Raw genomic sequence first — 24,832 nt, forward strand, 5'->3', positions numbered from 1 at the left:
CAAGCTACACTACCATCAGCCTGCTGAGAGACAGGATGGCTCTGATAGAGGTATGGGTTACTGAGCTAAAGGAGCATCCCCCCCCAGCTACACCACCTCCAGCCTGCTGAGAGACCGGCTGGCTCTGATAGAGGTATGGGTTACTGAGCTAAAGGAGCATTACCCCAGCTACACTACCATCAGCCTGCAGGAGCTGAGAGCCTTACCACAGCGCTTGAGGAGGTAAAGGCCACCATGAGGAGAGAGCCGGTGCAGGTAAAGGAGGAGATGGCAAAGGAGGTGTCTGTCATCAAGAAGGTGCTGCAGCACAGAGAACAGACTGTAGAGACTCCTAGAGAGAAGCTGCAGCCCCTCACCAACACAAACCCCCTCACTCTGTAGGATTGAGTGAAATTAAACAGCCCCTCCAAAACATCTGCACTTAATTACACTAAACACACTCACACGGCTATTGTACTTAAAGTTTACTTGTTCAATGAACAGGACGAGAACAAATGTTTGCTGTTATCCTGTTTATCTCACTCTGAACAACTTAGGAGTTGGTAGTTACTGTATTTCTGACTGCTATTCTTTCTTTTTGCAACATGAAATCACTATCAGTTAGCATGTGGAACATTCAGGGCCTAAACTCATCAACCTTTGGACTGAAAAATGTATCACTGGAGTTCACTTTTATTGTTGTTAAAGACATTGATGTAGACATTCTGCAGGAGACATGGTGTAAGGCCCATAGGCTACAGAGAGGTAATTGTGCAATTACAGAAACACAGCTCTGTCAATAGAGACAGAGACTCTGGAGGATTGATCATTTTGTACAAACCCAAACTACAAAATCCAATTGATCCCCTCAAAATAGGTAAATATCACATTTGGTTTAAACTGATAAAAACTCGTCCTGACAGAAAAAGATGTGTTCCTTTCCGCAATATATATCCCCCCTCAGAATCCCCATATTACTCAGAGGAGATCTCCCCCCCTCCCCCTCAGAATCCCCATATTACTCAGAGGAGATCCCCCCCCAGAATCCCCATATTACTCAGAGGAGTTATTTCCCACCATTGCGGAGGAGACGTGCCATTTCCAGGCCCAGGGAAATGTGCTCATCTGTGGGGACACAAATGCGCGCACAGGAACACTACCTGATCTAACGACCACATGAGGGGACAGATTTATTACAGGCCATAGTGTCTCTAACTGTCTTCATCTCCCCCATAGAAACAACAGTGACAGCACCATCAACAAAAATGGAAGGGATCTGTTGCAACTCTGTTGAAGCCTAGGTCTGTACTTTGTCAATGGTAGGTTATGGGGGACACTTCGGGGAGATTCACCTACTGCTCACCTCTTGGCCACAGTACAGTAGACTATATGATTACAGACATTAGCCCTTTCTCTCTCAGCTCATTCACCGTCAAGCCACTAACACCTCTGTCTGATCAATTACATTGTTCCTCAAAAGAACAGACATGGAAACAGCCACACAGTCACAGCCCAGTAAGCTGTACAACATCAGAAATTTATACAGATAGGCCTCCCGAGTGGCGCAGTGGTCTAAGGCACTGCATCGCAGTGCTAGCTGCGGCCGGGACAGGGAGACCCATGGGGCGGCGTACAATTGGCCCAGCGTTGTCCGGGTTAGGGGAGGGTTTGGCCGGCAGGGATGTCCTTGTCCCATCGCGTACTAGAGAGTCCTGTGGCGGGCCGAAAGCAGTGCCCGCTGACACGGTCACCAGGTGTACTGTATTTCCTCCAACACATTGGTGCGGCTGGCTTCCGGGTTAAGTGGGCATTGTGTCAAGAAGCAGTGCGGCTTGGTTGGATTGCGTTGTGTTTCAGAGGACGCACGGCTCTCGACCTTTGCCTTTTGCAGCGATGAGACAAGACTGTAACTACCAATTGGATACCACAAAATTGTTGAGAAAAAAAATGAAATTCATACAGATGGGCCCAAAACAAAACAGGAGAATAGTAACCAAAAAATCCAAACACTCTTAGATAACTTTCTGGAGACCACATCCACTCACATCATTCTAGCAGTAAAAAACATCAACAATATATCCAGGAAACGGCAAAAGAAGCACAACTGAAATTGTTAAAAAAACAAACCAAAAAAGACCACAGATGTGATGCAGATTGTAAAATTATAAGGAAAAAACTTCACTGCACCACAGCGGGACCTGAGACAGAGCTGCATTTCCTGACAAAATGTCAAAAACATAAAACAATTAGAGAGTGTAATTTCATCAAATTTGAAACCCTTATTCAAGATTTCAAAGACCTCTTTGATGAGAATAGGCTACCAGTCCTGTTGGGGGAGGACACAGAGAGCTGTGGGTTAGAAGCGTACTATATTGCTGCCTGCCATAAGATGAGGGACAGTGTCTGACAGACCAACCAATCTGCACATGTCCTCTATGCTTATTGTTATTGTTCAATGTATGGTTATTTTGACCCCTGATTATTGTTGTTACTGTTGTCTCGTTGACAATATAGATTATTATTATTTTAATCATGTTAATATTGTACATTTCCAAAGTAAGCTTTGGCAATATGTACATTGTTACCTCATGCCAATAAAGTAAACTGAATTGAAATTGAATTGAGAAAAAGAGAGCGAGAGAGAGAAAACGAGTGAGTGAGAGAGAGAGAGAGAGAGAGAGAGAGAGAGAGAGAGAGAGAGAGAGAGAGAATGTGTGTAAGTGTGTTTCTCTCTATAAACTCATATTACATGGTGTGTAACTACAGAAGGTGGGGATAATCTCTCTCAACTGCACTCTACTATACCTCCTCTCCTCCTTTATCCCTCGCTACCGATCCATCATCCACTTTTTCATTGTCCCATCCCATTGTCCTCTGCTTTTCTTACCCTCACGTTTCCTCCCAATCTGTCCTTTCTTGTTTTCATATCTTCGTCTTTCATGTTCCCTCTGTCTTCATCCATCTCCATCCTTTCATCTCGATTTTCACCTTCATCTTTCCTCCCTTTCTATCCAACCATCATCAACATCAATAGATGAACAGAGTGACACCCTCTGTAAGTCTCTCTTCCTGCCACACGCATCTCTTTCTCTTTGTCTTTGTCCTCTTCCCTCTCTCTCCTTCCTCCTTTCCTTGCTGTCTTTTCCCTTTCAACCCCTCTGCACCTCTGTCTTTCTCCATCCATCTCTCAATATGTTTATCTATTTACCTCTGTTCCTGTCATCTTTCCCCACTTTCTCTCTTTTCGCCTATCCCTTCTTTCTCTCACTCGTTTTGGACGTCAGCAGATTTATTGGACTCTACAGTTCATAAAACAAACAAACTAAATAAAACAACAGAAATGCATTCTGGGGGATAACTTAATATACTTCCTGGCCGCCCTCACAACGGAATGTTTAAGGTGTTAATAACAGACCTGTCACTACAGGTGGAAATGGAAATGTTAACAGTCCAATTTCCTATTGTTTGTTTCTTCCTGTAAACAAGTGTGCAACTAGTTTCCAGGAAGTGCTGTGGTTTGAGTCGTATCACATTATTGGGCCTTGAAACTCAACACTGACACCAGAGTGTCACGACTTCCGCCGAAGTCGGTCCCCCTCCTTGTTCGGGCGGCGTTCGGCGGTCGACGTCACTGGCCTTCTAGCCATCGCCAATCCACTTTTAATTTTCCATTTGTTTTGTCTTTGTTTTACACACCTGGTTTCAATTCCCCAATTACATGTTCATTATTTAACCCTCTGCTTTCCCCATGGTTTTTGTGCGTGATTGTTTTATGTATGTTCGGTCCGCTATTGTGGGCTCGGTATTACGACATGTTATTGTAATATTTGAGTAAAGTTACTTGTGTTACTCATCTCTGCTGTCCTGCGCCTGACTCCTCTGCACCAGCTACACCCAGACCACTATACAGAGAGGGGCTAATATGAGCCATAGAGGAGGACTAGGGCAACTTGGGAGCCCATCAACAAGATGTGATCAACTTTCCGCTATAGGTACTCTAGTTATGAGTAATGAGATTATCATCAGCAACCACAAGCTTTGTAGTGAAGGCTGTGAAACTAAAGGAGATGGTGAGAGCTTGGAGTTTAAATCAGGGGTCATCCTTATATCCATCAGTCATCCAGTTCCTTTTCCTCCCACAGCAAGTTTTTTTTTAAGAGGCCGGGTGAGAAGGCTAGGATCGAGGATTTTGTGTGTGTGTGTGCGTGTGTGTGTGCGCGCGCGTGTGCGCGTGTTTGTGTGTGCCTGCATCCGAGTGTGTGCGTACATGCATTTATGTGTGTAATCTGGTGTCCTGGCAAGGGGCAGCGCTGCCCGCTGGGGGGATGAGTTATGTTGGTGTGGGGCTCTTGGTTCCCTGGTTCCCTGGTGCCCTGGTGCCCTGCTCTCCTGCTGCTAAGAGCTCTACATCAGATTCCCATTGAGACGATGAAATGGACCCGGCACTGGGCCAAGCCAGAGGCTGAGACAGAGGAGGGGAACAGAGAGAGGGATGGAGTGGGAGAAGGGTGGAAGAGGAGAGGGAAGGAGGAGAGGGATGGAGGAGGAGAAGGGTGAGAGGAATGGAGGGGGATGGGAGAGGAGAGCGATGGAGTGGGAGAGAATGGATGAAGAGAGGGATGGCAGAGGAAATATATGGATGGAAGAAGAAAAAAAGGATAGGGATGGAGGGAGGAGAGTGATGGGGAGGAGAGGAATAGCTAACTGTGGAGGGGGAGAGGGCTTACAGCCAGGTGCTCTGTACTGTACAACACCATCCCACCGTTATCTGCTACAGGAACAAATTAAACTGCACTTTACTCTGATAGCAACACTAAATTACTTCAATTTTTTGCTATTGTGGCTGGTTGAGGTGTGCTTGGTTCTGGTGTGCTTGGTTCTGATGTTATTGCTGCCAAAGTTACCACTGGAACTGCTATTACTGCCATTGCCACAGATAATAGTTGCATTACCACTGTAACTGTGTATCATGGCTAGTACCACCTCTGTAACAGCATCGTGGACAGTACCAACACTAGAACTGCATCACGGCCAGTACCAACCATGGAACTGTGTGTCATGGCCAGTACCACCACTTTAACATGGCCAGTACCAACACTATATCTGTGTGTCATGGCCAGTACCAACACTGGAACTGCATCATGGCCAGTACAAAACACTGGAACTGTATCATGGCCAGTACCACCACTGGAACTGCATCATGGCCAGTACCAACACTGTAACATGGCCAGTACCACCACTGTAACATGGCCAGTACCACCACTGGAACTGTATCGTGGCCAGTACCACCACTGGAACTGCATCATGGCCAGTACCACCACTGCATCATGACCAGTACAACCACTGTAACTGTATCATGGCCAGTACCACAACTGTAACTGTATCATGGCCAGTACCACCACTGGAACTGCATCATGGCCAGTACCACCACTGGAACTGCATCATGGCCAGTACCACCACTGTATCATGGCCAGTACCACCACTGTATCATGGCCACTACCACCACTGTATCATGGCCAGTACCAACACTGTAACATGGCCAGTACCACCACTGGAACTGCATCATGGCCAGTACCACCACTGTATCATGGCCAATACCACCACTGGAACTGCATCATGGCCAGTACCAACACTGTAACATGGCCAGTACCAACACTGGAACTGCATCATGGCCAGTACCAGCATTGTATCATGGCCGGTACCAACACTGTAACATGGCCAGTACCACCACTGGAACTGCATCATGGCCAGTACCATCACTGTATCATGGCCAGTACCACCACTGGAACTGCATCATGGCCAGTACCAACACTGTAACATGGCCAGTACCACCACTGTAACATGACCAGTACCACCACTGGAACTGTATCGTGGCCAGTACCACCACTGGAACTGCATCATGGTCATTACCACCACTGTAACATGCCAGTACCACCACTGGAACTGCATCATGGCCAGTACCACCACTGTATCATGGCCAGTACCACCACTGGAACTGCATCATGGCCAGTACCACCACTGTATCATGGCCAGTACCACCACTGGAACTGCATCATGGCCAGTACCAACACTGGAACTGCATCATGGCCAGTACCACCACTGTATCATGGCCAGTACCACCACTGGAACTGCATCATGGCCAGTACCAACACTGTAACATGGCCAGTACCACCACTGTAACATGACCAGTACCACCACTGGAACTGTATCGTGGCCAGTACCACCACTGGAACTGCATCATGGCCAGTACCAACACTGTAAAATGGCCAGTACAAAACACTGGAACTGTATCATGGCCAGTACCACCACTGGAACTGCATCATGGCCAGTACCAACACTGTAAAATGGCCAGTACAAAACACTGGAACTGTATCATGGCCAGTACCACCACTGTATCGTGGCCAGTACCACCACTGGAACTGCATCAAGGCCAGTACCAACACTGTAACATGGCCAGTACAAAACACTGGAACTGTATCATGGCCAGTACCACCACTGTATCGTGGCCAGTACCACCACTGGAACTGCATCATGGCCAGTACCAACACTGTAACATGGCCAGTACCAACACTGTAACATGGCCAGTACCAATACTGGAACTGCATCATGGCCAGTACCACCACTGTGTCGTGGCCAGTACCACCACCGGAACTGCATCATGGCCAGTACCAACACTGTAACATGGCCAGTACCACCACTGTAACTGTATCCTGGCCAGTACCACCACTGTAACATGGCCAGTACCACCACTGTAACTGTATCATGGTAATTACCACCACTGGAACTGTATCATGGTCATTAGCACCACTGTAACTGTATCATGGCCAGTACCAACACTGTAACATGGCCAGTACCAACACCGTAACATGGCCAGTACCAACACCGTAACATGGCCAGTACCACCACTGGAACTATATCATGGCCAGTACCACCACTGTATCATGGCCAGTACCACCACCGGAACTGCATCATGGCCAGTACCAACACTGTAACATGGCCAGTACCACCACTGGAACTGTATCCTGGCCAGTACCACCACTGTAACATGGCCAGTACCACCACTGTAACTGTATCATGGTAATTACCACCACTGGAACTGTATCATGGTCATTACCACCACTGTAACTGTATCATGGTCATTACCACCACTGTATCATGGCCAGTACCACCACCGGAACTGCATCATGGCCAGTACCAACACTGTAACATGGCCAGTACCACCACTGGAACTGTATCCTGGCCAGTACCACCACTGTAACATGGCCAGTACCACCACTGTAACTGTATCATGGTAATTACCACCACTGTAACTGTATCATGGTAATTACCACCACTGGAACTGTATCATGGTAATTACCACCACTGGAACTGTATCATGGTCATTACCACCACTGGAACTGTATCATGGTCATTACCACCACTGTAACTGTATCATGGCCAATACCACCACTGGAACTGTGTCATGGCCAGTACCACAACTGGAACTGTGTATCATGGCCAGTACCACCACTGGAACTGTGTATCATGGCCAGTACCACCACTGGAACTGTGTGTCATGGCCAGTACCAATACTGTAATATGGCCAGTACCAACACTGTAATATGGCCAGTAACAACACTGCAACATGGCCAGTACTACCACTGTAACTGTATCATGGCCAAAACACCGGATGTTTTGGATAGCCTTCTTGCTTGTCTACCGATGAGTTGGTCGGTCTTATTCGGAGTTCTCCGGTTTTGTTTTCTGATACGCCTACACGTATAAACTTAATATAAACAAGATTGACATTTGGGATGCTGACCCCATCTGTCAGCGGTTCTATGGAGTTTCTTCAGAGAAATAGAGTTGTCTGGATGCTGAGATCAGGTACATGCTGGGGAATGAAATTGCAGGGTCTTCTTTCTCCAGCTGGGCTTCTCCCTGTATGTTGGTCAGTAAACCGGATGGGACAAATAGATTTTGTACAGACTACCATTTCTTCTTGAAAACCCTGAGCAATACAGGGCCAAAATAACCATGTAGCAACCTTCCTCTAACCTCCCTCCCTCAACTCTCCAAACTGGGATCACTTGATCATGAACGTCACTCACTCACGCGCCCACCCGCTCCACTCTCCTTAGTTTCTTAGTTTCCATAATCAAAATTATCTGGACTAGTCCTGTCTCTAATCTTCAAATGCAAGCTTTATGGTAAATTATTGGCAGAGTTAAAGAATTCTCACATTGAGCAATGATCGTCTCCTATGAAGATCGAGCTCCTTTGAAATGCCTTCCATCACCCTCACCGTTAACCAAGAACATTTTTCACTCTTTAACAGTGTCACAGAACCAGATTAATTTCCTCTTCCTCAGAAGGAGAACTGCGTTGATCAGGTTGGAGCAGTGAAGTTTGTGAGCAAGTTTGACCTGTTAAAGGGCTATTGGCAGGGGCCACTGACATGTAGGGCACAACATCTCTGCCTTTAATACACCCTCCAGTCTGTACAGATATTCGGTTATGGGTTTCGGCCTGCATAATATACCTGCTACTTTTCAAGCTCCGTATGTGTAAGTTTGTCTCCGGTAGTGGTTTATGCAGATACTGGTGGACACGCGTTTTCTCATGTTCGTTGTACCATAAAGCTTGCAAATGACCAAAAGTCCCGCAATACAGGAAGCTTCTTGTGCTGATACGGTGTTGCTGTTCCGCTGGCGACAGCCCAGCCCTGCCTAGTTGCATGGACTCGGGAAACAGTGCCTCGGCCCTCCTCAGTGACTCTTGAGGAAGGTCGGGGAATCTCGGGTGCTCTCGGCAACGGGACCGTCGTGGACTTCCGGGATGACTCGAGGCGAGGTGGAATCCCTGGACGTGCGAGTAAAATCGAATTTCCTCTCCATCCGTCATTCCTGCAATCGCCCATCGATGTGGATGGTCAAAGCGATAAGGGAGTAAAAAATCTGTGGGTAACTCCCGAGCCGCAAGCTCGTACTTAAGGAACATGTCAAACAGTGCTTCCTTGTTCCACGCACTCTCCGCTGCCAACGTACAGAAATCCACTGCATAGTCGGCCACAGTGCGGGCGTCCTGCAGGAGCTGGATTAGCTTCCGAACAGCTTCTCTCCCGGAGAACGGGGCATCAAAAACTTTCCTCACCTCTCCCACACATATGGCCGGCTGCTGTTCCCATACAGCGGTAACACAGGTGAGAGCCCTTCCGGACATCAGCGTGATTAGATAGGCTATTTTGGAGCAATCCGAGGGGAAGGAGGAGGGCTGAAGCTTGATAATGAGGGCACACTGAGCTAAAAATGTCCGACAGATGCTTGGCTCTCCATTGAAGCATTCCGGAGGAGGTAACCGGGGCTCCTGGGAGGGTGGAGAGGCCGGTGGGGTGGCGCTGCTAACCGCCGAGATGCTGAGGGGCGGTGGGGTAACCACCGTGGCAGGCTGCCCCCCAAACGACCTGTGGAATTGCTCCAGCAGCATGTCCAACGCCCAGTCATGGTGCTCAGCCAACGTTTGGACCCCCTCCATCAGCCCACAAAGTAATCCCTCATACCTACCAATGGAGGCTCCTTGAGAGGAGATGGCATTGCGCAGCTGGCCCGGGTTTTCTGGGTCAGTCATGGCCAGTTCATACTATCTGGTATGAAGGGAAGACCCAGATGCAGACCACGTTGAATAAACAATAGTTTAATGTTCCAAACAGGGGCAGGCAATAGTCAGGTCAAGGCAAGCATGGGTCAGGAAACCCGAGATGGGGCAACGGTACCAGATGGCAGGCAAGCTCAGGGTGAGGGTAAGGCAGAGATTGGTAATCCAGATGGGGGGCAGAGGTACTGGGCGGCAGGCAGGTTCAGGGTCAGGAACCGGCAGAGTGGTCAGGCGGGCAGGCAAGGGTCAAAACCTGTACGGTGAGAAAAGAGAGACCGGAGACACAAAACACTGAATGACTTGAACAAACAAGATGAACTGGCACAGACAGACAGAAAACACAGGTATAAATACACAGGGGATAATGGGGAAGATGGGAGACACCTGGAGGGGGGTGGAGACAATCACAAAGACAGGTGAAAGAGATCAGGGTGTGACAGCAGCGATACACCATCCAATCTGGTTTGCGCTTAGTGGGATTACTATTTGTTTTTCAACAGGACAATGACCCAACACACCTCCAGGCTGTGTAAGGGCTTTTGGCCAAGAAGACAAGTGATGGGGTTCTGCATCAGATGACCTGACCTCCACAATCACCTGACCTCAACCCAATTGAGATGGTTTGAGATGAGTTGGACCGCATGGTGAAGGAAAAGCAGCCAACAAGTGCTCAGCATTTATGGGAACTCCTTCAAGACTGTTGGAAAGGCATTCCAGGTGAAGCTGGTTGAGCAAATGCCAAGAGTGTGCAAAGCTGTTATCAAGGCAAAGGGAGACTTCTTTGAAGAATTTAAAATCTAAAATCTATTTAGATTTGTTTAACACTTTTTTGGTTACTACATGATTCCATATGTGTTATTTCATAGTTTTGATGTTTTCACTATTATTCTACAATATTACTTCTACAAAAGTCTTCACACAGTGTTTTTTTTCTCTCTGCTCTTGTTTTCCTTAACATGATGTTGGTGGGCAGAGCTGGGATGGTCGTCAGCGAAATGGGACACACCTAGGCTCGGGTGTGTCCCAGGGATAAATACACCTTCCCTCATACATCAGACACACGTTTCTATGTGTTCATTTGTTTTGCCACCTCAACACCCCTCATTTTCACCATCTATGCACACATCCATTCACTTACACTACTGATATTCCGTTATCTCCGTGTTGTCTCCCTTTTTGTAACAGGCTACGAGCCGGTTCGTAACCGTGTGTGAATAAACGTCTTATTCTGCAGTGAGAGATTGTTGGAATCGCAGAATTCCTTGCTGACCCACACTGTGAATGCTCCACTGTCCTCGTGTGTCCCTCCCTATTCCTTCACCCATGTTTGCCTGTTGATTGACTCGTGAGTGGCCCTGTGTTATCGAGGTAGGAGGAGACTAACCAATCCTCCACCACTTCAGTGGGCAGCCAAGTAGAACCACGCTCTACTAGACCCACCAAAACCCATCTAAAGACCACTAAAGACCTGCTCAGGACACTAACCTAACACTAACCTTAACATAAAGAGAGGGATGGGGAGAATGACTTTAATAGACTGAGGTAGCTGCTGTAGCGTGCCATGGAGGCTAGTAGAATAAAATCCCCTTGTTCCTTCAGGTCTGGCAGCATGGTTTAACCTTTGACTCTGGCGATATGCACTCCAATAATTACGTCTCGTAAAAATACGGTATGTAAATAAAAGACTAGCTTCGACTGGATGGAGGTGGAGAATATTCCTTCCTGTCTCATTGTCTATCTACTTCCCTCTAGTCTTCTTCCTTCCTACACTCACCTGGTGGGAGGGAAAGGCCTAGATTCTAGAAGTGTAACTGGTTTATACCTGCATGCAGCCTAAATTACTCCTATATGAAGGGAAAGTATGTATGCCTTGGTCTCCAAATCTCATTTGGCATTTGGAGGCTGAATCACACCAGGGAAGAGAGGCACAGAGGGGAAGAGGAGGAGAGGAAAAAAGAGGGGATAAGGAGAGAGCCATGGAAAGAGAGAGAAAAAGACGAATCGTGAAAATTGAGTGGAAATTGATCAAGATTAAATAGAGAGAGAGATGGAGGAAACTGGATATTGCATACTAACTGTAGATGAACTGGGGAAGAGGGGAATGGAAATAAGGTTTCAGGAAAAAGAGTTTCAGGGACAGATGCTTTGGGCAGAATGAATCCAGAGAGTAAACAGAGGGATATAGAAAAAAGATAGAGAGTAGTTGTTGGAGGGATGAAGGAAGAGAGAGAGACTAAAGGGAAAGAGAGAGGGAAGGAGAAGAGAGAGAGACTAGAGGGAAAGAGAGAGGGAAGGAGAAGAGAGAGAGAGACTAGAGGGATAGAGACGGGGAAGGAGAAGAGAGAGAGACTAAAGGGAAAGAGAGAGGGGAGGAGAAGAGAGAGAGACTAGAGGGAAAGAGAGAGGGGAAGGAGAAGAGAGAGAGACTAGAGGGAAAGAGAAAGGGAAGGAGAAGAGAGAGAGACTAGAGGGAAAGCGACAGGGAAGGAGAAGAGAGAGAGACTAGAGGGAAAGCAACAGGGAAGGAGAAGAAAGAGAGACTAGAGGGAAAGCGACAGGGAAGGAGAGGAGAGAGAGACTAGAGGGAAAGAGACAGGGAAGGAGAAGAGAGAGAGACTAGAGGGAAAGAGACAAAGAGGGAGAAGAGAGCGACTGATGTAGCAGAGCGAGAAGTAAAAGGTTCCTCTAATACAAGACTGAATAGATCTGAGCACACAGCCCTGAAGGACACACTGTTAGTGGAGAGAAATTAGGAGAGATGCAGAGAGTTGAAAGAGAGGCAGAGAGGAGGAGAACAAATTCCAATGGTCCTTACTTTCTCTGTTCCTACTGTGACTGATTCAATCTGTATCGCCTCCTCTCCATTTGGTCCTGATGGAACCACAGACCACAAAAGGTTGTTGTGGTGTTTGTCTGTCCTCCTCTCCTTCCATCCCTCCTTCCCCTCCTATCCCCTCCTATATCCCTTACCCACTGCACTACCTCTTCTCTGTACATCCCTCCCTCCCGTAACAGGACAGGGCTTGGTTGGCCTGGTGCCCAGCTGGCTGCCTGGCTGAGACAAACAGCCCAGTCTGGCTGGGACTGGGGATGGAGGGATGGAGGGAGAGAGGGAGAGAGGGAGGGAGGGGTCCTAGGGTGTGAGGAAGCGTGCTGGGGCATTGATTTGCTATTCCAATGATCCCTGCTTACAGTTAATTACACTTGGCCGTACTCAGGCTTAAGTGTGTATCAATAATCACCCAGATTTGCCAGATAATGTCTTGTCCACATAACAAAGTTACCAAGCCTCTGTCTGCTCCCCCAAAACATCAACAATAAAACAGGAATAAAAGTGCAGTGTATTACGACTGGATGAGAAGTTCCATCGTGTAGAGCTGTTTTTGACACTTGAGTTGAAGGCACAGTGACATACTTAACAGTTAGTTCTAGTGATGACCTTGGGGGAAGAAAACACCTGTTGATGCAGAATGTTTGTATTTTCTTTGTTTTACTTTCCAGAATTTCCCTTTTCGCCTTTGAATGTATCACTTTATTTTTCATTTGTATAGTTTCTCCTTCGTTTGCCAGCCCCTCAATTTAGGGTGGGCATTCTTTCTTTACGTCTTTCACAAGTGAATGTAGAGTAAGAACTGTCAGACCAAGCACACATAGCTACAAAACATTGTAATGTTTGTGTGAATATTCAAGAGAGAAGTGAGCTGCATTTGGCAGGTAAGCAATGGGGACTCAAGCCGTAGTGCTAATGTGAGTGTAATCTTCTCTACACAGCACTATATATCATACAGCCTGTGTGTTTGTGAATAGTCCCCTATGGAGCAAGAGGCAGAGATTAGAGCAGGAGAGGCATGTTTAACACAATGAGACACAGAGACAGCGGCCAGGCACACACACACACACACACAAACAAACACACACACAAACACACACGTACACACACACACACACATACACAAACACAAACACAGACACACACATTAACACACACACACACAGCACTTTATCAGTCTGGATGATGCCAGCCGAGCAGCAGGGGAAAACGGCAGCAAAGGAGAGAGAGAAAAGGAGAGGAGGAGAGGAAAGGAGGAGAAGAGGAGAGGAGGAAAGGAGGAGAAGAGGAGAGAAGGAGAGCATGGGGTTTACCTGGTGCCAGGGTAATTGCTTTGGCAACTGCGCCTGTAATCGTAGTAAAAGCTGCCTCTGGATCTTCATTTGAAAATGCAGAAAGGAGCACGATCAAAAGAGGGATGAAGGGGTGAGGTAGAAGTGGAGAAGAGGAGGAGGGGAGAAAGGGGACAGAAACAGGTAAGGGGTGAGGTAGAAGTGGAGAAGAGGAGGGGAGAGAGAGGGGACAGAAACAGGTCAGGGGTGAGGTAGAAGTGGAGAAGAGGAGGGGGAGAGAGAGGGGACAGAAACAGGTAAGGGGTGAGGTAGAAGTGGAGAAGAGGAGGGGGAGAGAGAGGGGACAGAAACAGGTCAGGGGTGAGGTAGAAGTGGAGAAGAGGAGGGGGAGAGAGAGGGGACAGAAACAGGTAAGGGGTGAGGTAGAAGTGGAGAAGAGGAGGGGGAGAGAGAGGGGACAGAAACAGGTAAGGGGTGAGGTAGAAGTGGAGAATAAGAGGAGGGGAGAGAGAGGGGACAGAAACAGGTAAGGGGTGAGGTAGAAGTGGATAATAAGAGGAGGGGGAGAGAGAGGGGACAGATAAATGTAAGGGGTGAGGTAGAGGTGGAGAATAAGAGGAGGGGAGAGAGAGGGGACAGAAAAAGGTAAGGGATGAGGTAGAAGTGGAGAATAAGAGGAGGGGAGAGGGGGGGGACAGAAACAGGTAATGGGTGAGGTAGCGGGGGAGAATAAGAGGGGGGGGGGAAGAGAGAGGGGACAGAAACAGGTAATGGGTGAGGTAGAGGTGGAGAATAAGAGGAGGGGAGATAGAGGGGACAGAAACAGGTAATGGGTGAGGTAGAAGTGGAGAATAAGAGGAGGGGAGAGAGAGGGGACAGAAACAGGCAAGGGTGAGGTAGAAGTGGAGAATAAGAGGAGAGGGAGAGAGAGGGGACAGAAACAGGTAATGGGTGAGGTAGAGGGGGAGAATAAGAGGGGGGGGGGGGGAGAGGGGACAGAAACAGGTAATGGGTGAGGTAGAGGTGGAGAATAAGAGGAGGGGAGATAGAGGGGACAGAAACAGGTAATGGGTGAGGTAGAGGGGGAGAATAAGAGGAGGGGGAGAGAGGGGAAACAGAAGCAGGTAAGGGGTGAGGTAGAGGTGGAGAATAAGAGGAGGGGAGAGAGAGGGGGGACAGAAACAGGTAATGGGTGAGGTAGAGGTGGAGAATAAGAGGAGGGGGAGAGAGAGGGGACAGAAACAGGTAATGGGTGAGGTAGAGGTGGAGAATAAGAGGAGGGGAGATAGAGGGGACAGAAACAGGTAATGGGTGAGGTAGAGGGGGAGAATAAGAGGAGGGGGAGAGAGGGGAAACAGAAGCAGGTAAGGGGTGAGGTAGAGGTGGAGAATAAGAGGAGGGGAGAGAGAGGGGGGACAGAAGCAGGTAAGGGGTGAGGTAGAGGTGGAGAATAAGAGGAGGGGAGAGAGAGGGGGGACATAAACAGGTAATGGGTGAGGTAGAGGTGGAGAATAAGAGGAGGGGAGATAGAGGGGACAGAAACAGGTAATGGGTGAGGTAGAGGTGGAGAATAAGAGGAGGGGGAGAGAGGGGAAACAGAAGCAGGTAAGGGGTGAGGTAGAGGTGGAGAATAAGAGGAGGGGAGAGAGAGGGGGGACAGAAGCAGGTAAGGGGTGAGGTAGAGGTGGAGAATAAGAGGAGGGGAGAGAGAGGGGGGACATAAACAGGTAATGGGTGAGGTAGAGGTGGAGAATAAGAGGAGGGGGAGAGAGAGGGGACAGAAACAGGTAATGGGTGAGGTAGAGGGGGGGAATAAGAGGAGGGGGAGAGAGGGGAAACAGAAGCAGGTAAGGGGTGAGGTAGAGGTGGAGAATAAGAGGAGGGGAGAGAGAGGGGGGACAGAAACAGGTAATGGGTGAGGTAGAGGTGGAGAATAAGAGGAGGGGGAGAGAGAGGGGACAGAAACAGGTAATGGGTGAGGTAGAGGGGGGGAATAAGAGGGGGGGGGGGAGAGAGAGGGGACAGAAACAGGTAATGGGTGAGGTAGAGGTGGAGAATAAGAGGAGGGGAGATAGAGGGGACAGAAACAGGTAATGGGTGAGGTAGAGGGGGAGAATAAGAGGAGGGGGAGAGAGGGGAAACAGAAGCAGGTAAGGGGTGAGGTAGAGGTGGAGAATAAGAGGAGGGGAGAGAGAGGGGGGACAGAAACAGGGAGAAAGTGGGAAAACAAGATAGGAGAAAGATACGGATGAGAAAAGGTGCAAAAGACAACAGGAAGATGGATGAGTGAACCTAAACGACGTCAGTAGGCAATTAATTAACAGCGTGTGATGTGACATGTGTCTGTGTGTGTGTGTGTGTGTGTGTGTGTGTGTGTGTGTGTGTGTGTGTGTGTGTGTGTGCGTGTGTGTGTGTCTGTGTGTCTGTGTGTCTGTGTGTGTTAACAACAGATAGAGGTGTGTTTGTGTCTGGTGATAATCAACCTCTCCTCATGTCAGAGACCAGCAACACTAATCACGTACAACACTAACTCATGGAAAGATACAGAGAGGAAGCTAGCGGGGGAATTCCTACAACCTGATATCCTAGTACGCTAAACAATAAACAAAGATCAAAGTAAATTGGTTCTCCTTGAGGAAATAGTTCTGTCAGCAAAGCAGCAGGTTGCAAGTTCAAATCCCCGAGCTGACAAGGTACAAATCTGTCGTTCTGCCCCTGAACAGGCAGTTAACCCACTGTCAATGAAAGGCCGTCATTGAAAATAAGAATTTGTTCTTAACCGACTTGCCTAGTTAAATAAAAGTAAAATCAATTTAAAATCTTGGGCCTCCCGGGTGGCGCTGTGCCACCAGAAACTCGGGGTCGAGCCCATGGGTCGACGCCCATTTGGCCCAGCATCGTCCGGGTTAGGGAGGGTTTGGCCGGCAGGGATATCCTTGTCTCTTCGCGCACTAGCGACTCCTGTGGCTAGTGCGCCCGAGTCCGTACAGGAGTTGCAGCGATGAGACTGTAACTACTACCAATTGGATACCACGAAATTGGGGAGATAAAATAAATAAATAAAAAATCTTACAGGTTGTTCAATAGCTGCGGTAAGTGAACCCTCAGCATGGAGACACCCTACAGTTCCATGTAGGTATTTCAAGGTCGACATCGTTCTCTCAACAAAAACACAGCTAAGATTAAATAGGGAAAAATTACATTTAAAAAGTCCTAAACAGAAATTTAAACACACAATCCTAGACAGCTTTTCTCTCTGGAGGCTCACATGAGCTCCCCAAACCAAGACTGCTCTGAAGTGAGTTAGCTCAGAACACAGCCTACCACAGAGGGAACAAAATCAAGTAAATGACTGAATAATTGAATGGCCAAATGAAACTGCCTGTGCTCTAGAGCGGATCGATGGCCGCCGCTCGCCGTTTGGTATTCACAGACGCTCCCCTACCCTCCCCTGTTCTCCCCTCCCCCGTCGAGACTGGGACCATTCTCAAGCTGATGGAGCGGGATGGCGGGAACCAACCGTAACCCACGACGCACACAGTCACTTCTCCTCCGTTGGTGCGTCACTTTGCTGTTCCATCACCATTCCTTACTATCTCAACCTCTCCATCCTCCCTCCCACTTCTCCCCCTCCTTCTCACTCCTCCTCCCCCCCCCCTCCCTCCCACTCCTCCTCCCCCCCCCCTCCCTCCCACTCCTCCTCCCCCTCCATCCCACTCCTTTGCCTCCTCCTCCACCCCTCCTAATCCCTCTCACTCCTTCTCTTCCTCCTCCTCCTCCTCCCTCCCTCTCACTCCATCTCCTCTTCCCTCCACCCCTCCTCCTCCCTCCCTCTCACTCCTTCTCTTTCACCTACTCCTCCCTCTCACTCCTTCTCTTCCTCCTCCTCCTCCCTCTCACTCCATCTCCTCTTCCCTCCACCCCTCCTCCTCCCTCTCACTCCATCTCCATCTCCTCTCTCACTCATTCTCTTTCTCCTCCTCATCCCTCTCACTCCTTCTCTTTCTCCTCCTCCTCCCTCTCACTCCATCTCCTCTTCCCTCCACTCCTTCTCCTCCCTATCACTTTTCCTCCTCTCTCCCACTCCTCCTCGTCCCCCGTCCACTCCTCCTCCTCCCTCCTATTTATTCTCCTCCTCCTCCCTCTCAATAACTTGCCTCCTCCCACTCCCCCTCCTCCTTCTCCCTCCTCCATCTCCTTCTTCTCCTTCTTCTCCTCCCCCTCCTCCCTCCTCACTCCCACTCCTTCTCCTACTCCTCCTCCCTCCCTCCCACTCATTCTTCTCCTCCTCCCTCCCATTCATTTGCCTTATCCTCCTCCCCCCTCCCACTCCTTCTCCTTCTCCTTCTCCTCCTCTCTCCCACTCCTTCTCCTCTTCCTTCTCCTCCCACTCCTTCTCCTCCTCCTCCCTCCCACTCCTCCCTCCCACTCCTCATCATTCTCCTCATCCTTCTCCTCCTCAGTTCCATTAGCCCCATCTCTATGACGTTGCGAGCTAGCGCTTCCTGGGGGAATGTTAGTTTTTCCTAAATAAAGGTGGGGAGCGGCAGCGATTGATCTCTGAGAGGCTTATGGTAGCAATGGCTGGACGGGCTATGAGGTTGAACAAACCACTGAAAGGAACTAACAGGTGAGATACTAAAGGAGGGAGTATAGGAAGAGAGGAAGAAAGGAGGAGTGGAAGAGAGGAGGAGGGGAGAACGAGAGTGAGTTTAGATTTTCCCTTGACTGTGAGTGTAAATGCTGTCAGTCTTCATAACTATTCTCATATATCTACTAGAGGCGTCTGTATGCCTGGGTCCTCTGCATAACAAGTATAATCAGTACTGTATCTCCCCAGCCTACTGCTAGGCTATCACTACATATATCTCATGCTCTGTTTTATATTTGTCTATTTGTCTATTGTGTGTGTGTGTGTGTGTGTGTGTGTGTGTGTGTGTGTGTGTGTGTGTGTGTGTGTGTGTGTGTGTGTGTGTGTGTGTGTGTGTGTGTGTGTGTGTGTGTGTGTGTGTGTGTGTGTGTGTGTGTGTGTGTGTGTGAGTGTGCGTGCGTGCGTGCGTGTGTGTGTCAGTCAGTCAGTCAGTCAGTCAGTCATACCAGTATGTCTCCGGTTCAGTGTGTTAGGGTGTAAGGGTATTAGTGAGCATGTATCATGTGTAGTCATGTGTAGGCTTACCTGTGAGAGGGACCCTGTTTCCATGTACACTGAAAAAAATAAAGGTTCTTAAATGGTTCTTCCTCGGCCCTTAAGGTTCCTTGGAGAACTATTGCCCAATAAAGAACCTTTGAGTTAAGTGTGGGGTTCTTGACGTTCTTCAGAATTCTAAAAGGTTCTTGAAATGTATGGAAGCCTGCACCTGCCACTTTCATAGCACACAGCAAATTGGCCAGTGTTAAATAGTGTTTATTTTTCAGTGTAAGATGTATAGTGTTGATTCAAGAGGTAAATTAACACTCAGTGGTGTAAAGCAATGGTGTCAAACTCATTCCATGGAGGGCCTAGTGTCTGTCGGTTAAAGTTTTTTCCTTTCAATTGAGACCGAGACAACCAGGTGTGGGGAGTTCCTTATTAATTAGTGACCTTAGTTCATCAATCAAGTCCAAGGGAGGAGCGAAAACCCACAGACACTCGGCCCTCCGTGGAATTAGTTTGATGCCTGTGGTGTAAAGGAACCACAGTATTGGTGTTAATAACCAGAGTTGAACCAGGCCACTACGTTAGGGTTAAACTAGACCCTCAACAGAAAACCTTATGAAATATGTATTCAATTGTCTTACAGTTGATGTCGGAATTTTATATACACTTAGGTTGGAGTCATTAAAACTCGTTTTTCAACCACTCTACAAATTTCTTGTTAACAAACTATAGTTTTGGAAAGTCAGTTAGGACATATACTTTGTGCATGACACAAGTCCTTTTTCCAATAATTGTTTACAGACAGATTATTTCACTTATAATTCACTGTATCACAATTCCAGTGGGTCAGAAGTTTGCATACACTTAAGTTGACTGTGCCTTTAAACAGCTTGGAAAATTCCAGAAAATGATGTCATGGCTTTAGAAGCTTCTGACATCATTTGAGTCAATTGGAGGTGTACCTGTGGATGTATTTGAGGCCTACCTTCAAACACAGTGCCTCTTTGCTTGACATCATGAGAAAATCAAAAAAATCAGCCAAGACCTCAGAAAATAATTTGTAGACCTCCACAAGTCTGGTTCTTCCTTGGGAGCAATTTACAAACACCTGAAGGTACCACGTTCACCTGTACAAACAATAGTACGCAAGTATAAACACCATGGGACCACGCAGCCATCAAACCACTCAGGAAGGAGACGCGTTCTGTCTCCTAGAGAGGAACGTACTTTGGTGTGAAAAGTGCAAATCAATCCCAGAACAACAGCAAAGGACCTTGTGAAGATGCTGGAGGAAACAGGTATCCACAATAAAACAAATCCTATATCGACATAACCTGAAAGGCCACTCAGCAAGGAAGAAGCCACTGCTCCAAAACCACCATAAAAAAGCCAGACTACGGTTTGCAACTGCACATGGGGACAAAGATCGTACTTTTTTGAGAAATGTCCTCTGGTCTGATGAAACAAAAATAGAACTGTTTTTCCATAATGACCATCGTTATGTTTGGAGGAAAAAGGGGGACGCTTGCAAGCCGAAGAACACCATACCAACCGTGAAGCACGGGGGTGGCAGCATCATGTTGTGGAGGTGCTTTGCTGCAGGAGGGACTGGTGCACTTCACAAAATAGATGGCATCATGAGGATGGAAAATTATGTGGATATATTGATGGAACATCTCAAGACATCAGTTAAAGCTTGGTCGCAAATGGGTCTTCCAAATGGACAATAACCCCAAGCACACTTCCAAAGTTGTGGCAAAATGGCTTAAGGACAACAAAGTCAAGGTATTGGAGTGGCCATCACAAAGCCCTGACCCCATCCTATAGAAAATTTGTGGGCAGAACTGAAAAAGCGTGTGCGAGCCAGGAGGCCAACAAACCTGACTTAGTTACACCAGCTCTGTCAGGAGGCTACCCGAAATGTTTGACCCAAGTTAAAAAATGTAACTTCAATGCTACCAAATACTAATTGAGTGTATGTAAACTTCTGACCCACTGAGAATTTGATGAAAGAAATAAAAGCTGAAATAAATCAATCTCTCTACTATTATTCTGCCATTTCACATTCTTATAACGAAGTGGTGATCCTAACTGACCAAAGCAGGGAATTTTCACTAGGATTAAATGTCAGGAATTGTGAAAAACTGAGTTAAAATGTATTTGTCTAAGGTGTGTGTAACTATTAACATTTTAATGACAACATATTCACTTAGGATCTCACTTGGTAAAAGCCACAGGACTGAAATTGAATGAATGCAACAACCATGTCTCTGTCACCCACAAACACAGTTATAGGTGTTACAGGTAACAAAAATTCACCCTATTTATGCAAATAAAACTTAAAAGCCTACAGCAGGGCTATTCAATTCCGGTCTGGAGCGCCAAAACATTTCCGGTTTTGGAAGAACCATTTATGGTTCTTCAGAGACACTAAAATGGTTCCCGTATTGGCATCGCTCTCAATAACCTTATGTGGTTCCAACTTGCACCTTTATTTTTAAGAATGTTATATGTATATCAATAATGGGTAGACCCCTCTCCCTTTCTGTCTCAGCAGGATGTAAGCTATGGGCCCCTGTCCCTCTCTGTGTCTTTCAGTGAGACAGAAAGTAAGCTGGGGGCCCAGGCCCCTGAGTGTCTGTGTCCTAATTGCTGTTCTGGCGATCCAGTGAGGAGGGCTAGCCAGTACCGAGGGAGGGCTGCTCCTTTACCACACTGATTTATTGGACAATTTCACAGCAGTGTCCGCAGTAATGGGACAGGATAAATGGCTGACCCCTCTCTGACTGAGATAACTCCAGGGGAAGAGGAGAGCATGCTGGCCTGCCTCCCCGCTTGGTGTGTGTGTGTGGCAACTTTCCTTCCCTACTCTGTCTATATAACCCCCCACTAATTCTCCATCTCTCCTTTCTTTATCCCTCCCCCACTATCCTATCATGACCAATTTGCTCCCTCCCCATGTCATCCTCTCTATCTTCCTCTCTCTATCACTCCATGTGTGTCTTTCTTTCACTCTCCACAGTCCACTATCACTCGGTATTTATCTATTTTCTCCATCCTGTCGGTCCTTTCTTTCTCTCCCCCTTCTCTCCCCCCTGCTGCACACCCCTTTATTCAACCCTTCCTCCTGGGCGTGTGCGTGAGTGTGTGCGTGCATGTGTGGGGTGATCCCAAGCCTTTTATGACTTGACCTGTATGGGGGCAGGTAGATTGCAGGTTGCACTACACATTTCCATATCTGTCTGTTCTCTGTCCATTTGTCCTATGCTCTGCTGTGAACAGGCGATGTCTGGCCACCTCTCAACGGGTCCTTCACTCTGTGTAAACAGGCGATGTCTGGCCGCCTCTTAACGGGTCCTTCACTCTGTGTGAACAGGCGATGTCTGGCCGCCTCTCAACGGGTCTTTCACTCTGTGTGAACAGGCGATGTCTGGCCACCTCTCAACGGGTCCTTCACTCTGTGTGAACAGGCAATATTTGGCCATCTCCCAACGGGCATTTACACTTGGGGTAGTGAAGTGCAGTCTGAGAGGACGGAAACATGCTCTCACTCCTTATCTCCCTCTCTTCATCCTCACCCCTCTCTCTCTCTCTCTGTTTTCATTTACCTCTCATTTTCTCCCTCCCTCCTCTCTCATACTCTCTCTCTTTTCCTCACTTCATCTCCCTCTCTTTCTCTCCCTTTAGCCTCTCTCCCCGTCTCCTCCCCTTCCCTCTCTCTGTCTTTTGGCCCAGTGGTTAATGGAAATCAAATGGCATCTCCCGTGGCGTGCGTCAGACTAGCGGGCCGTGAGTGAGGGGCGGTGGGTAGGGGAGTGCCTGTCTGCTTGTGTCTCCAACATGGGACGCCCACGGCAACAGATGACCCATCACTGCAGAGACAGAGCCATGGCAACACATCTTATTAGACCATCAGGGACCATCTGACAGAACTATTAGTGTAGGAATGACAGGGTAAGGCCCGTTCTGAGCTCTTTGTCTGTTGTGACTCCAACATGGAGGACTGCTGTTCTAAGGAAGTGGTTGTCATGCTGTGGGAACTGGGATGGTTTGGCACTGACTTAACCTACTTAAACTTATTTTACAGTCAACAACCTTATTGTACTAAATTATTAGAGGCCAAATTAGATAATAGATACTGTGTTAAAGTTAGGATATATTGATATGTGTAAAGGATGTGACTTTAGAGAGGGGGGTTCAACAATGATGATAACTTGTGGTCATTTTTTGAAAAACTCCTCTGGCCTCTTCCAGTATCTAACCTTTGTCCCTCCTCCCCAGTACCCCCCAGTCCACACTGCATCTGCCAGCCTTACAAAGCCACGCAAATATACCACACATCACGTGTCTCTGCATGGGGACCAGCAGATAGCTGCTCATCTACACCACGTGTCTCTGTATGGGGACCAGCAGATAGCTGCTTATCTACATCACGTGTCTCTGCATGGGGACTAGCAGAAAGCTGCTTATCTACATCACGTGTCTCTGTATGGGGACCAGCAGATAGCTGCTTATCTACATCACGTGTCTCTGCATGGGGACCAGCAGATAGCTGCTTATCTACATCACGTGTCTCTGCATGGGGACCAGCAGATAGCTGCTTATCTACATCACGTGTCTCTGTATGGGGACCAGCAGATAGCTGCTTATCTACATCACGTGTCTCTGCATGGGGACCAGCAGATAGCTGCTTATCTACATCACGTGTCTCTGTATGGGGACCAGCAGATAGCTGCTTATCTACATCACGTGTCTCTGCATGGGGACCAGCAGATAGCTGCTTATCTACATCACGTGTCTCTGTATGGGGACCAGCAGATAGCTGCTTATCTTCACATTTGTGTAAGGAGCTGAAGTCTCCTCTCCCAAAGTGACCAGGAAGGAAATACACTCTGGCCAGGATAAACCTTCTCCTTCTATCCTTCTCTCTATCCCTCCTTCTCTCTATCCCTCCATCTATCTATCCCTCCCTCCCTCCCTACCGACAGCCTAATTGTTGTTAAGGACCTGCTAGTGCTCAGCAATCTGCTGGAACTAAAGGAGCTCCTCCCCAACCCACTGCCCCCTTTAACACGCCTGGAGTCTGACTACTGCTGCTGGTCATACACACACATGCTGCACACACATGCTGCACACACTAGCGCAAAATAACACCATTAAAATGCTGATATATAAGCATGAAATCAAATATCCTGTTCTCCTGAAATCAAATCTGTTATATACATGTCTTTCATAGGGCTTGGTTTCCTCCATAGTGGACGGTAATGAGAGACAGCAGAGGAGACCCATGGTTAGGTCCCATGATGACATCACACCACTCTCTGATCTTGGCACACACCCATACGCACAACACACACACACACACACACACACACACACACACACAAACACTCCCAGAACACACAAACACGCACCTACATGCAGACACACACAGACATACAGACACACACATTTGTTTTAACCTTAACCCCAAACCCTATACCCAACCCTAACCCTAACCCCTAACCCTAATTTTAACCCTAAACCTATCCCCTAAGCCTAAAATAGCCTTTTTCCTTGTGAGGACCGGTGAAATGTCCCCATTTGTTCTGAATTTTCCTTATTTTAACATCCTTGTAGGGTCCCTACAAGGATAGTAAAACCAAAAACACACACACACAAACACACGTTTGATTACAAATATAAACAGCCATGAGGATCCCATGTTAACATTAATCAGTGTTTGATATTTGCAATACAAAGTCATACGGTGGGGCAAAAAAGTATTTAGTCAGCCACCAATTGTGCAAGTTCTCCCACTTAAAAAGATGATAGAGGCCTGTAATTTTCATAATACGTTCACTTCAACAATGACAGACAAAATGAGAAAAAAAATCCAGAAAATCACATTGTAGGATTTTTAATGAATTTATTTGTAAATTATGGTGGAAAATAAGTATTTGGTCAATAACAAAAGTTTAT

The sequence above is a fragment of the Oncorhynchus clarkii genome, chromosome 24 (assembly GCF_045791955.1).
Source record: "Oncorhynchus clarkii lewisi isolate Uvic-CL-2024 chromosome 24, UVic_Ocla_1.0, whole genome shotgun sequence".
Taxonomy (NCBI): domain Eukaryota; kingdom Metazoa; phylum Chordata; class Actinopteri; order Salmoniformes; family Salmonidae; genus Oncorhynchus; species Oncorhynchus clarkii.